Genomic DNA, 16,509 nt, shown 5'->3' with positions numbered 1-16,509 from the left:
TATGAACATCCCGGCGGCGCCGACTGGGATTGAATCCAGGCCTACTGGGGTGAGAGGTAAACACGCTTACCACTACACCACCAGTGCCGCTTGAAAAAAAAAATGTCAAAATAAATCTGTTTATTATATATTTAGATGTATCGAATTTATTAAAATTGTGTGATGTACTGATGTGCACTTCACTTTTCAGTCAAGCTTCATTAATTAGTTATAAAAATTTAATAGTATGCAAATTTATTCATGTATAAAGGGCACATTTATCATCCACAATTTTTTTTTTTTTCTTTGGTTTGTTTTTTTCCGTCGATCTTGTTTTCCGTGCTGAGCACCAATGCTACCGACGTGCCAGGAAGGCAGCTCCCACACCTGGACCCTACCTATCGACCCATCAACTCATGAACCGGGGACCAACGGCTTTACTTCCCATCCGAAGGAAGGCGTGATCAGAGATGTTATGCCTCAGAACATCCCGGCGGCGCCGACTGGTATTGAACCCAGGCCTGCTGGGGTGAGAATCATCCACAATTGAATTGACAACTTTTCAGATCATTTCACACTCATAAGAAACTAAAAATAATGTTTGCCAGATGTTTATACAGTTGCGGTCAAGTAGATCGATCGACATAAGCTTTTGGATTTTTAGAAGTTGGTCTCGAATAAGAACCTCCACCAAATATAGTTCAAATCGGGAAAGGAATATTTCATTTTATTAATTTTCATAATAAGCCAATAATATCACTTCCAATTTTAACAATCATAAGTCAATATTATATGTAATTATGACACATCAAATCGATTTAAATTCAAAGATGCATGAAAATAATTTTGGCCAGCTTTTCGACCCAAATACAATCCAAAAAATCCAAAAGAATATCTCTAGAGAAAAGTTTTATTTATTTATTTAGGTAGTGATAAACATTGCTAGAACTATTCCACAGCCGCAGACCAGTTCAAACCCGTACACGCCCTTTATCCGAGTTCGATAAAGGAGTGCCCATTTGATTAGTATTGTCGCATTAATGGCCCTTTGCTCAATTTCAACTTGTGTCTAATTTTCACACTGCCGTACTCTAGCGGAACTAGCGGTATATCTTCTTTTTCTAGCTAATAAATTATCGCACTAAATAGCATCATGTTGATATTAGTATAGCATTTCCTCCCAACTCCGAACATTATAGCTTAACTAAGATCCAATAACACAATTATCAAGCTATTTATTTCACCCCGCATTCCCTCACAACACAACGGAAAAGCAACAAATAGATCTAATATCGATTAACGTATGCAGGTATCTGGTAGGTGGTGTCTGGATAAACTCACTTGGATGTTGTGAACAGGGAAACAAGCAATCACACACGTTGTTTGCTGGTCGTTCATTAGATGCTACGAATAGCTAATCCCTATATCCGGAGTGATTTCATATTTGGGCGTAATTGCTTTTGTAAACAAACGCGTCAATCACCGATTTCTCCTGAATAAAAGCTCAATCTCGTAAACAAACTATTTGGTATAGATAAAAGATTAATTCCTCTACCTATGTCATTAGATTTCGAGATTGATCTGAGATTCGCAAGAAATTGACGATTGACGTGTTTGTTTACAAAAGCAATTACGCCAAAATATCGAATCACTCCGGATATGTTGTATAAATTCGAGATGTGATAGATAAAAAATCATCAATATTTGCTCTGTATTGGTACGACGAGGGGGCTTTGTCATGTGTAGTATATACGGCGCACGTAGCGCTGCCGCCTCGCGTCGCCGTTGTTGGTTGGGTCGGGATCACTGAAACTTCCGTAAGAATAGTCTCGCGCATGGTGGTTTGTGGCATCGTACCGGAAGGTGGCAAACCGGTTACCGGAATATCAAGGTCACATGCCAGAACGGGTAGGTTTGGAAAAAGGAGAGTCGCGAATCGAGAAAAGAACAGCACAACGTGATTGGAGAACCCGGCGCGGTGTAGAACCTGTTTCCCGTCACGTGACCATTTACTCTCGGTGTGCCTGTGTGAACTGGTGCGGTAAGGACTATCTGTGATGTTTTAATGTAGCGTCTTTTTTCGCTCATATCAGGCACAAATGCTTAATTTTTTCTTCATTTGAGTTCGTTTTGAGGGTTTTAATAAACTGTGGTCTTAAGATCTAATTTCCGTCTTAATAAGCACAACTTACGCTTTACTTCTTGTTTTAGAATGGATTATAAGAAAAAGGTGGAGTGTTTCTACTAAAGATTGCTTCTAACTTCGTTTTCTTTTTTATTTTATTTTTATAGCAATATATGGACATTAGGGTGAGACAAGTTTGTATGGCGCGTCACAACCCCATTCCCCTCTGCGAATAATGTCGTTCAGTTTCCCGTACATTTCTGCATTCCAAATTTATAACTTTTCCGAAAATCCGAATCGTAATCAAATTCTTTAAAATTTGGCACACTTGTTGGAGACCTCAACACAAATTGAAAGAGCTTTGGAGAGCATAGGGTTGTTAAGTTGACCCACCCTAATTATCTAACATAATGGGTCGAAGGGTCTCAGAATTTTATGGAATTTTACCCACAGGTAGAGTTACATGAACGAAACAAAATTTCAACAAAGTAGGGATGGTTAATTCCCGGAAAATTGTGGTAAGTTTTCGGATTTTTTTAATTCATAACTTATAAACCAAGGTAGGTAGAAAAAAAGTGTGGTAAAATTATAGAGAAATTATGTCAGCATTGAAAAATTCATCTAAAGAATGTTTTTACATGCTTCAATAATTTTTATCTTCCACTGGTGAACATTTCAGAGTAGTTTATCGTACTGTTTTTGTGATATGACTAAAAAACTATCGACCAGTCATTGTTAAGCTATGCAAATTATCATGTTCATGTTTTTTTTATGATTTTCTTAGAATGGCTTGAAATCGGCCATTTGTTTTTGTGAAAAATACTCAAATACCACTCTAATATTTTTGCCAGTGAAAGACTTTCAAGCAAGAGAAAAGATATTGAAAAAAAAATCATCACTCGGCTAATAGTTTTCCCTGTATTTCTGTGCAATTTACCTCCACCGTGAAAATTTTCGTGGAAAACATTTTCAAAGTTTATTATTTTATGGATTGCAGAGATAATTTTCTAATCATTCCACAAAAAAAAAACTGTTTTTTTTCCGACGAAACTTCGTTCATGAGTTATGGATTTTCAAAGAATGATAATTTCGGAAAAATCAGAGACCATAATTTATTGGGCCGTTAGTTTTTTAGATATAACTCTAAATCCGGTAAGAGACACCACTCTAAAATTTTAGCTAGTAAGATAAGGTAAGACATTAAAAAATAATTTGTGAGGATTTGCATTACAGGTAACCGTGAACGTTTTTGAGGAAAACTTGTATCATATTATATTGTTTGTGGAAAAAAAGATTCCACGATACTTGGTTCATGAGTTATGAATTGTCATAGTACGATCACGGCAGCTATGGAAACGTAATACAGTAATAGCCCAATTTTGTGAACCCCATTTTTGAATATCTTTCTAATGTTCTATGAATCCCATGCGCTTTTTCAGTAGTCTTATTAGAAGTATAGAAGAAGAAGTATACCTTACACATCCATCTTGAAAATGAATAAGAATGATTTGGAATTACGGTTATGTAAAATTATTGAAAGATAAAAGTCTGGTGCTCGGAGGGGCTGACAAAATCGGGTCATTACTATATCAAAACGATGAAAAGCTCCTTAAGGTCCCACAAAGGGGGCTGTCCATAAACTACGTAGACAGTTTAGGGGGGGGGGGGTTGACAATTATCCACGACCCATACAAATTTAAAAAAAATTGTATGGACAATTGTCTACGCAGGAGGAGGGGGGGGGCAAAAAAACTGTCAACGTAGTTTATGAACAGCCCCAAGGGTAAATCATTTGTTTATTTCTTCTTTTTTTAAATATTCTTCGATCATCATTTTCTAAATAAAATACATGCGCTTCCATGTAACTACGCCAAAACTGCTCACAAAGAAAAAAAATCGGATTTTTACTGCTGATGTAAACATAACGGGAGCCGTTTCCAGTGGTTTCATTGTATGGCAGTATCGCCAACGGGGGGCAGAGTGCTTCCATTGCAGCAAAGGACGCAACACGTGATCATCACTCACACACTCCGGTTGCTTTCCAAAGTTAACGACGCATCGACCGAAAGAATTGCAGATGAATACCAATGAGGACGACACACAATGGTTGCTGCCGAGTAAACAGATGATCGCGTGATACACTTCGGGAGTGGTCTGCTTCTGTCGACAGCCGAGTGAACACTGAACAGTGTTCATGCTCAATGTTTGTCATCCAAGTGTATCCACGGCATAATGATGATGATTGAATAATGTTTCAAAAAGGAGAAGAATACAAAAAAAGCTCTTTTACTTCGTAGCTACTCAGATTTACTGTCCTCCCGTGCTATATATATCAGACGAGCGGAGCGACTGGCAAGCGTCTAGAATAAGCTTTCAAATGATGTTACATTTAAAATCTTCTTAAGAAACTTCTTCTAGAATCTTATAGCAGCCTTTTCTTTAGAATTTTCGTTTGTAATCTTTTTTCTTTTAAAATATTCTTCAATCATCGTTATAAGTATATACATACATGCACACAATAGTCATCCGAAAATTTAAAGCAAGTATTTCATGATTTTAAAGCAACAATGTCATGGAAAAAAAAATTTCACTGCATTTACTTACTTGTGTTTTTCGTAGTTGTTCGGACCAGCCTAATGAAAACCGAATTTCCACAGCAGCACTTCACTTTTGTGTTGTGAACAGCTTAAAACTAAGTATATTTGCGTTAGCTATCAATAATTTTAACAATATTCATTTCAACTTACATTTAGTCATGTTAGACATGTGAGTTAGACAACTCACGGAGTTAGACATGTGAGTTAGACAACTCACAGTAGTCTACTCCGGTGTGGCTGAACGGCGGCAAGTTCGGCGTAACACGCGACTTCGGCAGTGGAGCCATTCTGGGGTTCTTCGGTTGGCACTTCCTCACCTTACACCACACGCAGGTCCTCACGATCCGCTTCATCTCCGCTCGCAGGTTCTGGATGTGAAAGCGTTGCCGGATTTCGTTAACGGCGGTTTCCATGTTGCCGTGACCAACCTGTTGATGATAGTACTCGAGCAGCTTGTTAGTCACCGGATGTTTCTTCGGAAGAATGATCGGGAACCTGAGCTCGAATGGCAGAGACGAACCTCTCGCCACTCTTCCTTCCATTCGCAGCACGTCTTGCTCGTCCAAGAACGGACTCAGGTTGTGGAGATAGCTACTCTTCTCCAATTGATGCCACTCCTCGTATGGAAGTTCCCGGTTCTTCATTAGCACCTTGACTTCGTCCATGAAACAGTCCGCTTGTGCCGATCTCCAAAGGTACACTTCCGCCTTCCGATACTCTTCTCGTTGCAACGGTACTTTCGTTGCTGGCAAACTTCTCTTAATTACCTTCTTCGCATTCTCGGTTGTCGATACTGCCTCGATCCTTAAACCATCTCGCTTCCTTCTGCAATTCGATACGAATCTGTAAGCGCATGCTACTGTCCGAACTAGTACCTTCCATCTTGAAAACCGCTGTGGGTCTACCATTGGCTCTGTCACCGTAACGTCGTGGAAAAGAAGGCATGCTCGAATCTCCTCGGAAACGTTCGGCGTGACGCTATGTTGCTCCGGCCATTGCTCCTCCGACCGGTAGAGAAAGTGTGGAGCACGGAACCATGGCCCATCGGAACACAGACTGTGCTTTTTCTCCCACTTCGTCATTGCATCAGCTACGTTGCACCTTGTCGGAACCCATCGCCATTCTTCGAGCTTCGTAAGGTTGAGAATTTCACCAATCCGAAACGCAACGAACTGCTTGTACCGACGATGGTCCGATTGGATCCATGATAGCACGGTCTTCGAATCGCTCCAGATGAATCGCTGCTTAATCTGCAAGGACAGTATCTCGACGACGGAATTTGCGAGTCTAGCTCCCAGCACTGCCGCTTGAAGCTCCAGACGAGGAATCGATAGATGCTTCAGTGGCGCCACTTTCGATCTTGCCATCACAAGTGAACACAGTGGACCGTTAGCCGTCTCTATGCGGAGGTACGCTGCAGCGCCGAATGCGTTTTCACTTGCATCGACGAAGACGTGGAGTTGTATGCTGCTAAAGTCTATGCGGCCGATGCACCCACCTTGGAAATAATAACGAGGAACTCGAACTTCTTCAACCTCTGGGAGCCTTGTAATCCACTGGCTCCACTTCTCTGCACACTCTTGGTCGATTTGCTGATCCCATTCGCATCCACTCCGCCACAAATCCTGGATCAACAGTTTCCCGTAAAAGGTGAAGATGGATAGCAGTCCTAACGGGTCGAAGAAACTCATCACGCAGCTCATAACTATTCTCTTCGTCGGTAGCAGCTCGCCTGACAAGTATGGAGCGAGGTCGTCTCTCAGCTTAGTGGAAAACGAGAACTCGTCGCTTGCTGGACTCCAAACAATTCCCAGCACTCGTTCGGAACCTGATTCCTTGTCTTCGTTGAACCTCACGCACTGATTTGCTTTCCGCTCGCCCATGGCTTGAAGGAACATCTCTGAGTTGGACACCCAATTACGCAGCTCAAAGCCACCCTTGGAATGAACATACCGAACCTCTTTCGCCACTTTCACAGCTTCGTCAACGGTGTTCGCGCTGTCGAAGTAGTCGTCCACGTAGTGGTTCTTGACGATTTTCTCCGCTGCTTCTGGAAACTGCCTAGCATACTCCTTCGCGTTCAGATTCTTGACATATTGTGCTGAAGATGGCGAGCAGGTTGAGCCGAATGTCGCTACGTCCATCACATACACCACCGGTGCCATCGAAGGATTATCTCGGAACAGGAATCTCAGCACCCGCTTATCCACTTCACGCATTTTCATCTGGTGATACATCTCCTTGATATCTGCGCCAAATCCGATCACTCTTTCACGGAATCTGCAGATCACCGCGGGAAGTGCGGTAAGCATATCCGGACCTTTCAGCAGCTTGGAGTTCAATGAAACGCCTTTAACTTCTGCCCTAGCGTCCCACACCAGACGATACTTCTGCTTCCTCGGGTTGTACACGATGTTCAGAGGCACGTACCACACCTTGCTGTAGTCGAACGCAGCCAACTCTGACGGCGTAGCTATGTGTGCGTACCCCTTTGCTAGATAATCGCCAATCATACTGCGAACCTTGTTGTACAGATTGGAGTCATTTTGCATACGTCTTTCCATACACTGCAAACGTTTCACTGCCATAGGGTAGCTGTCGGGAAAGTGCGGATCATCCTCCTTCCATAGTAAACCCGTCTCGAAGCGATCACCTACCCTCACAGTCGTCTTCTCCAAAATCTCCTTCGCTCGTCTGACTTCCTCGGATTCAGGCAGCAACGCGACGGAAATCCCTGATTCCTCCAAAGTGTAGTTGTTCCTGAGGAGGTCGTGGAGCTCCTGATTCGACAAAGTACTGCACCTATGATGTCCTACCATTCCACCATCCGTTTTCTCGAGACCCGTTGGTCCGTAGACGGTCCAACCAAGCTTAGATCTGACTGCTATTGGTTCCTCCGGTCGTCCTATCCTTGACTCGATCGGCGCGTACAGGTGGATATCCTTCAGCCCGATGAGAATCTGCGGAGTGGCTTGCTGGAAGTCTGTAACCGGTACACCATGTAGATGACTATATTGCTTTACTATCTCTGTCAGAGACAGAGTATGCTGCGGCAGCTTCAAACTCTCCACCGTGTGCGCACTCTTGATCTGAAAACGCTGAGCTGATCCTAGTGCGGAGATAAACAGATCTACTCTCTGCGAGTCCTTCTCGATCCGGGAGACTCCCGCAGTCCAAGTCACACGAAGTGGTTGGGTCACTCCTCGTACTCCCAATTTGCTGATCAGCGGTTTCTCTACCAGCGTATACGACGATCCTTCGTCCAGAAAGGTGATCGTGTTCACAGAGAACTTTCCACAATACAGCGTAACTGGCATCATGCGGAAGATGACGGAGGGTTTCGGTAGGATGGCGTGGATGTTGCAGTTTGAACCAGCAACCGAACCCACTGGATGGAGTAGTGGGTTGTGACGATCATTACAACCACTGACGTTGCAACGAAAGTTTAACTTGCATCGAAGGTTTCCATGCTCGTTCAAACACAACTGGCACAGATTCCACTTTCGTACAGCTTCCCAACGGTCGGCAAGTCGGAGTTTGCGAAATCTTTCACAATTCCTAATTCTATGGTCGACTCTTTCACAAATCCTACACGGTTTCCTTTCCTTCACTGGCGGACTTTGACTCCTCTCTACCCCACTATGAGCGTGCAAATATCCTTCATGTTCCCGCTTCGATTTCCCTTTCGACGGCCGTTGCTCCATAAACCGGGCAGCTTCTCCGAATGACGTGACTTCGCTTGCATCCTTGACAATGTTAGACAGGAAGTCGGACAAAGTTCGTATCGTAACGATTGCACTCTTCCTGCGATACCGCACCCATTCCATCTGAGTTCCCGCCGGTAGCTTATCTGTCAACTCTTGGATGAGCATCGGGTTCAGCTTCTTCTTCTTCTTCTTCCTGTACCTTTTTACCATCAGTGTTCTTTTCAAACTCCAGTTCCATTTCCCGCTTTTCCTTTTCCAGCTGCTGGCGCATCTCGAACATCTCTTGCTGCATCTCCAGTCGCTTGCGGTACAAAATCTTCTCCCTTTCCAGTTCCTGCTTCTGCCTCTTCTTCTCCTCTTCGAGCTTTTTCAACTCCTCTTGCAGCTCAGATGAACCAGCATCACCCACGTCAACAATCTTGCACTCCGGACAGCTCCAAGAAACGTCTCTTACCTCCTCGGTAACGCCAGCACAACCGAAATGGTACCACTTTTGGCAATTGTCACAAAATACCATTTCTTCCTCAGCACAATCTGGACGTTGGCATCCCGCACAACTATATCCTGACCGTTCCGGATCAGGGTTAGGGTTTGGTCGAACCATCATAAATTTTTAAGAAATTGTTTGGACCAGCCTAATGAAAACCGAATTTCCACAGCAGCACTTCACTTTTGTGTTGTGAACAGCTTAAAACTAAGTATATTTGCGTTAGCTATCAATAATTTTAACAATATTCATTTCAACTTACATTTATGGTTTATCTAATCCGCTTCTTTCTCTTACAGGTTACGTTTTTTCTGGGAAGTTTTCCAACACTACAATAGTTGAATAAATTTACAATATAATTCATGATAAATTTACTAAATTTCACTTACGACTGAATCCGATTGTACTTTATAAAAATTCCCACTAAGTTCCGCTTTGGAATAAGTATTTAAACTCCTAATATGCTAATATTCACTAAATTTCACTTTAATGCAACGATGCAACTACACTTTTGCTCCAATGCCTTTGTTTACATTCAATTAATTATCGTTCTTCTCCGTTTCATACGTATTCTGACCATTCTCACACACCCGCACAGTTGGTTAGTTTCCGCTCGATCCTTCACTGACGTTTCGTATCAACGTCGTTTGAGGTTCTGGTAGAGTACGTCGCAAGATGTGTCCATAGTGCTCGGAGGTGCGCACAGTAGTATTTCACAATTTCATACAATCGAATACACTAAATGAATTAAAACTTTTATTCAAATCTATAGGTGAACGAAATAAAGGGAGTCCCACATCACGTAAAAAACGCTGTAGAAAATTACCTAGTTGATGGGTCCTTTCAGACAGTAAAGCTAGCTTTTAGCATATTTATTATATTACTCATTAGGTTCTGTACAACATCTGGCTGCAGCTTTTTCTGTCTGGAATCCCGCTTTTTCTTCATGCTTCCGGATGCTTCCGTAGTGCCTGCTTCAAATAGCCCAGTATTTTTTGATGGGCCTTAGTTCCAGTGCGTTGGGGGGTTCATGTCCTTGTCACGAAAGTGACCCCGTTGGCTTCGTACCACTCCAGGACAACATTTGAATAGTGGCACGAAGCTAGATCCGGCCAGATTGCAGGGCCCTCTTGTTGCTTCAACAGGTGAAGCAGACGCTTTTGTAGACACTCCTTGAGGTAGATCTCCCCGTTTACAGTCCCGATAGTCACGTACGGCTCACTCCGTTTGCCACATGAGCAGATCGCTTGCCAAATCATGTATTTCTTGGCAAACTTTGAAAGTTTCTGCTTCCTTACTTCCTTCGGAACATCAAACTGGGCGTGCTGGGTGGTGAAGAACAGTAGCCCCGGAAGCTGCCGGAAGTCCACTTTGACATAAGTCTCATCATCCATGATTAGACAATCAGCACAGGCAATCAGGCTTCGTCAGCATCTGGGTGTACAGTTGGCTCTCTGAACGAAAGACTTTTTGGCCACATCCCTGACCGAAGCATTGGGATTCCGCTTAAACGCTTTCACGACACGCTTTTTCCATTCTGACCGCATATCTCCTTCCGTTCGATGCTCAGAGTTTCATAGTAACGTTTAATCACACGACTCACCGTTGACTGCACGATTTCGAGTTGTTTTCCGATGTCCCGATGAGAGAGTTGAGGATTTCCAGGTGCTTGTGCAAAATAAATTCGCGACTTCACTTTTCGGCTGACGTCAATTTTTCCAACTTTCAAAAAACTGACAGCGATACAAATACACGCTATTTTAAAACAACCAAAATTTGGGTAGAATCCACCCAGATCTGTCAAAACTGAACCTACCCAAAAATGGGTAAACTATGTTGGGAGTGACAAGTTGACAAATTAACAACGTTGATCGGATTCATGTCGATGTTGTTCATTTGTCAACTTGTAACTCCCAATACAGTTTACCCATTTTTGGGTAGGTTCAGTTTTGACCGATCTGGGTGGATTCTACCCAAATTTGGGTAGTTTTAAAATAGCGTGTACAGTGTATCTTTATCTTTCTTTATTAAAGAGACTTTCAGCCATCGGCTGGTTCATCTCTGGTGTACAGTGTAAACAATACACTCTAAACTACTTCTACCCAAATTTGCAAGAGAAAATACCCAGTGGGTAATTTTCTACAGCGTTTTTCGTGATGGAATTTGATGTGGGACACGCTTTAAAAGACCAAGAAAACCACTTCGACTCCACTTCTTTGCTAGCGAACGCAAAAGTATCATTGATCAAGCGTTGCCAGATGTATTGCCTCTAGCAATGAGTTTAAGTTTATTAAAACAAGCAAATACAATGTTTTACTCATTAATTTACATTAGTGTATGTATTTAATGGTGAACTAATATCATAAGCTGAATAAATAAAACTTCAATGATATTTGTTTGCACATTCATGATCCAACTAAATAGGTTACACTAGATTGAACTAAACAAAAACAGGGGAAATGGCAGCATGGCACGTAACATATTCATCGCTGTCCCGCTCAGAGATGTAAACAAAATTTCATAGAGCGTGGTCTGGCAATGTGAATTTGATGCTATGACATTCTTATGCACTATATGTGACGTCACATTTGCTGTTGTATTGAAAAGTGAAAGAATAAAAGAGATGGTAAGATTTTCCTCACCATACCAGATGATATTTATTAAACATCGACGATTTTTGTACGGCGACGTACGCTACCAATGAATTAAACTAATACACTTAGAAAGTGATGATTTAGGAATTCAAGAAGAAGAAGCATAAGCAAATTGACTGATTGTTAGTTGCCTCTTAAGCTTAAATAAGTCTTGTTTAATCTTTAGATCAGATAACTTATCGAGGTTGAAATATGGGGATACTATTTGCATTATCCACTACTTATCATCTAGTGGTGTTAATCAGAATTGTATACTAGCGGCGCCGGTGGTGTAGTGGTAAGCGTGATTGCCTCTCATCCCAGCAGGCCTGGGTTCAATCCCAGTCGGCGCCGCCGAGATGTTCTGAGGCATAACATCTCTGATCACGCCTTCCTTCGGAAGGGAAGCAAAGCCGTTGGTCCCCGGTTCATGAGTTGATGGGTCGATAGGTAGGGTCCAGGTGTGGGAGCTGCCTCCCTGGCGTCGGTAGCATTGGTGCTCAGCACGGAAAACAAGATCGACGGAAAACAAACCAAAGAAAAAAAAAGAATTGTATACCTTAAATCAACAAATAATCTGCTTGGGAAGAGCTTATTCAACCAATAATATGCTTCTTCAGACTGGTTTATTCGGCTTTCAATCAGTTCCAATTGTTCGTAGGGATTTTTTTTTTTGAAAGTTTACATAGAGGCTATTTAGAAAATTTTGAAATATGTAAATCAGTGAAGATCACAATTTGCGTTCATCTCTGCATATAGGGTAAATTATGGCTTCGGCACCCATTGACTGTTTTCGGCAACCGAAATTGAAACGTTAATTTCACTGTATTTTCCCATTAAAACTCTTCGCTGAATGTATTAAGCCGATTCCTTACCTTTTCAGCTTCAATCTGATTACATTTTTACGACTGTGCAATCCTGTTATGCCATATTTTTCTTTAAATTAAATATACACACTACAAAATACGGCTGATTTCGAGTTGCCGATAATAGAACAGCTGGTTAACACGCTGTTCAAATGGAAAGGGTGCCGAAGAAAAAGAGACTGCCGACAATAGTCACACTCACCTGAGAAGTTTGGAGCGTTGTAAAAACATGTTCAACCCGTTTTGATCAATTCTGTCGATTGGAATTGGTAGAACAGCAAGCAGCATATAAATGTCAACAAACAAACCTGTCATGTATGTGTGTGACGCTGAGAAATCGCTAATAGAAGTTCGGACGCTGCTTAGACTGACGAGAATACGTAAATTCCCCTATATGGAAACCACTGGAAGGGAATTCTGGCACCTCATTTTTTTATACAAGCGTTCAAACATAAAATGCATTGTTTCGATTTGCGCAATGAGGCCCCTGTTCTAATGGAAGAAACTTATTGGATGGCGGAAGATAAAGTATTATTTGAACTGTACCTATTGACTATAGTTTTAAGATTTATTACATATATTGTATTGTATACAAGAGCTCTCGGCACTGTAAAGTTTATTTGAATGTGCCTAGTAAAATAAAGTAATTAATAAAAACATAATACAAAAAATGAGACTCCATACCCAAAATTAATTATGATGTTATTTTTACAAACTCAACCTTAAGAGTTATTACGAAAAACAAGTGTAAAAACTGTTATAACCACTACTCATACCTTCAGCATCAAATCCACAGCTAAAAATATTAAGAGTTGGATTCAAATTTTCAAATCACAAACCTTTCAAAAAATATGCTGATCGATGCGGTAAATTGGCCAGCTATATCCGAGATAATCCTTACATAGGTGATAATATTAAATGCTATTTTTATTTCGGGATTTCATGTAAAGGTCATTTGTACATAACTAGCTCGTAGAAAATTTACGAAATTAATGAGTAATGAATAATTTCTATGAAAACCATGCTAAAAACTACTGGATCTTTGTTTTTTTTTTGGCTGAGGCCTTTTTGTCATGCTTGTATTTCAAACATGCTATCCGGCTTGTAAGGCACCAACCTTACCATTGAATACCCATTTGCGCATGTAGGTTTTATGCTTGTCCATTTTACCCCACCTACATAAAATAAATGATCAAAAACGCGTTTTAGGATTCAGTTTTAAAAATTGAAATAAGAAATTGTTTAGGCTATTATGTGTATTTAGTATCAAAGAACATAAGTTAAACTAACGTTATGTTGTATAGTTTTTTTTCATCATCAAAATCATCAATCTCTTTAGGGAGCCAATTTTACCCCCACCAACCCTATAGTTGGTTCTATTGTTATGCTCCACATGTAGTACCTACATGTTTACAATATATCAACCGTTTTAGAACAGATTTAGGGTAAACGCACCAATAGTGGCGGTACTTTAGTGCAATGTGTTCCTATACTGGCTTATGGAGTCTCCATAAGCCATTATAGGAACATAGTGCACTAACGTACCTCAATAATTGGTGCGTTGACCCTAGAAAATTGGATTATCATAAATCACTCAAAATAAAAATAAATGTGTTCACAGTGAAATCAAAAATGAAAAGAAAAAAATTGCCGAGTAGGGGAAAACAAAACTAATGTGTACATTCAGTACACTCAATTTTCTTTAAACTCATTTTTAGAGGATATTTTTGATTGTTCTAACTTGTTTCACAAAATTAGAACAATATCAATGAAAATGCTCATTTTGTACATGAAGAAGAAAATTGGGAAAATGTAATGAAACACCCATCAGACATATTACGCAAGATTTATTAATAACACTCGCAATCAAAGTTCCAACTTTTGAATTCCCAAAAGCAATCCTTTTCCTTTTGGTTTGTTTTTTCCGTCGATCTTGTTTTCCGTGCTGAGCACCAATGCTACCGACGTGCCAGGAAGGCAGCTCCCACACCTGGACCCTACCTATTGACCCATCAACTCATGAACCGGGGACCAACGGCTTTACTTCCCATCCGAAGGAAGGCGTGATCAGAGATGTTATGCCTCAGAACATCCCGGCGGCGCCGACTGGGATTGAACCCAGGCCTGTTGGGGTGAGAGGTAATCACGCTTACCACTACACCACCGGCGCCGTTCCCAAAAGCAATCGGCTACCAGTTTGTTCGCATCCGCTTGCAGATACCTACATGCTGCTATTTACGTAAGTGTATGCAACCACAAAGATTTCATCTCCTGAGCAAACCCCACGCAAAAGTTCAATGCACTTGGCACTCACTTGCAATTACCCATACACAAGCGTCCGTCTATTCAATTCGATTCATTTTGCTGGACTTAACAGCTGTGCGAACGCACCACCATTATTGAGTGCAGGTAGACTGCTGTGAACAACCCTATAAAAGCATTGCGATTTTAAAAAGCAACTTCAACGCGCGAACGGATGATGGAGTAAAAGCGAAATCACGAGAAACCGAAAGTGAGTAAGAAAAAAAAAATCTCAACTGCCGGTTCTCGAAGATCACTGTCGAGGTCATCTGTCCGGAGCCCGGAGGTGTGCTTCGAACAAATTCATTTGTCGCACTTGCTATAGTGCCGCTATTTTTGATTGGCCATCGAACGGTTTCGGAGCCAAACGAAAAGGGCGGTTTTGTTGTTTGTTTGAAGTTCAGACTAATAACGATACGATCAAGTGTTGAGATCACTTCCTTATTGTTTGCCGGTGTTCTTGCGACTAAACGGAACATTTGAATTACTTCCCATGCTGAGTCAAGCGGTATTTACTCGGGCACCTTGCTGGTAACGGTAAACAACCATGTGTCGTGAATAGCTGTCGTTCGTTTAGGATACGATGACTTGATAAATTATAATCGTTAAAGATGACGTGATAAAATGACAGGAAAGGCTAACTAGATGAAATGTTGATTATAATTTTGGGATAACTATTAACCTCGAAAACGAACAACAGCATGCATGACATGTCTTAACCTTTTTTGTTCTTTGTTACGTAGTCCCTACATAGTCCCTACCTGCTCTCTTTGAGCCCCCTTCAGTTAGTATGTGATCTGCATTCGTATATTGTTTGGTAAGCACTACAATGATACTCTATGCCCAGGGAAGATACGAATCTCCCAAGTAACCAGCAAGTCTGCTAATCGCCCTTTTTGCAATATAAAGCTGATATACGACTGCTAGGATTTTTGGGAGCCCTTTTTTAACCATATATTGCAAAAAAGGAGATAAGCGGGCGTGGTCGTCACTTCTAGCATAACCATGTCTTTACTGACTAGCCTAAAGGAGGCCACAACCTGCTGTGACCAAATATGAGCAGAGGCGCATCCACGTTCAGATGGGTAGTAGGCTTTTCAATATTCCCGGGAATCGGGAAATGAAAATGATATTTCACGGGAATTCCCGGGATCCCGAGAATGAGAGAAAATGCTTTAAAATAAAGATAAGAGTTTAACTTGAGAGTTGAGGTTTTTTTAAATTCAAAATCTGGAGCGAAAAAGAGTAAGCGTTTTCTGTATTTACCTTGATTATGTGGCTTCGAAAAATGGTTCGATAGAAGATTTTAGTTCCACTTCGAGATTTAGTTCCAAAGGATGCATTTTTAGTAGCAGGTTTATGATCATTGAAATATTGTCAGTATACCGTACGTGAACCTTCAAATTATAGTAGTATTGTATTCCAGATGGATTAACTGTTATACCCAGTACTGTATTGAAGGTCTGTTAAATGTTCGACTGAAATTAAATTCATTTCAGTCCGCTTTCAATCATTATTGGAAGGATCTTTCAAAAAGGGCTGGTTCATGAGTCACGGTCGTCACGGATCATAACATATATTATAAAATGCTCGCAATATTGTTTAAACCTGGGTGTACACGGCTCAAGTAAGTTAAATTCAATACACCTCTGATGAACATCCTAGTTCCTTGAAAGCAAGTAATGGAATATTGATGAACTTTCGGGACGTTCAATTCACAATTCAAGCACCTAAGTTGAGTGCCAAAATGTATCGGCAAACCCTGGCTTAACAGTGTTGATAGTGTTGTAAATACTAGTTTTATATAGGAGAAC

Source organism: Ochlerotatus camptorhynchus, unplaced genomic scaffold (assembly GCF_037179485.1).
Source record: "Ochlerotatus camptorhynchus isolate MF236.1 unplaced genomic scaffold, CSIRO-AGI_Acam_v1.1 ptg000510l, whole genome shotgun sequence".
Taxonomy (NCBI): domain Eukaryota; kingdom Metazoa; phylum Arthropoda; class Insecta; order Diptera; family Culicidae; genus Ochlerotatus; species Ochlerotatus camptorhynchus.
The sequence above is the reverse complement of the archived record's forward strand: the minus strand, read 5'-3'. Positions refer to the sequence as shown.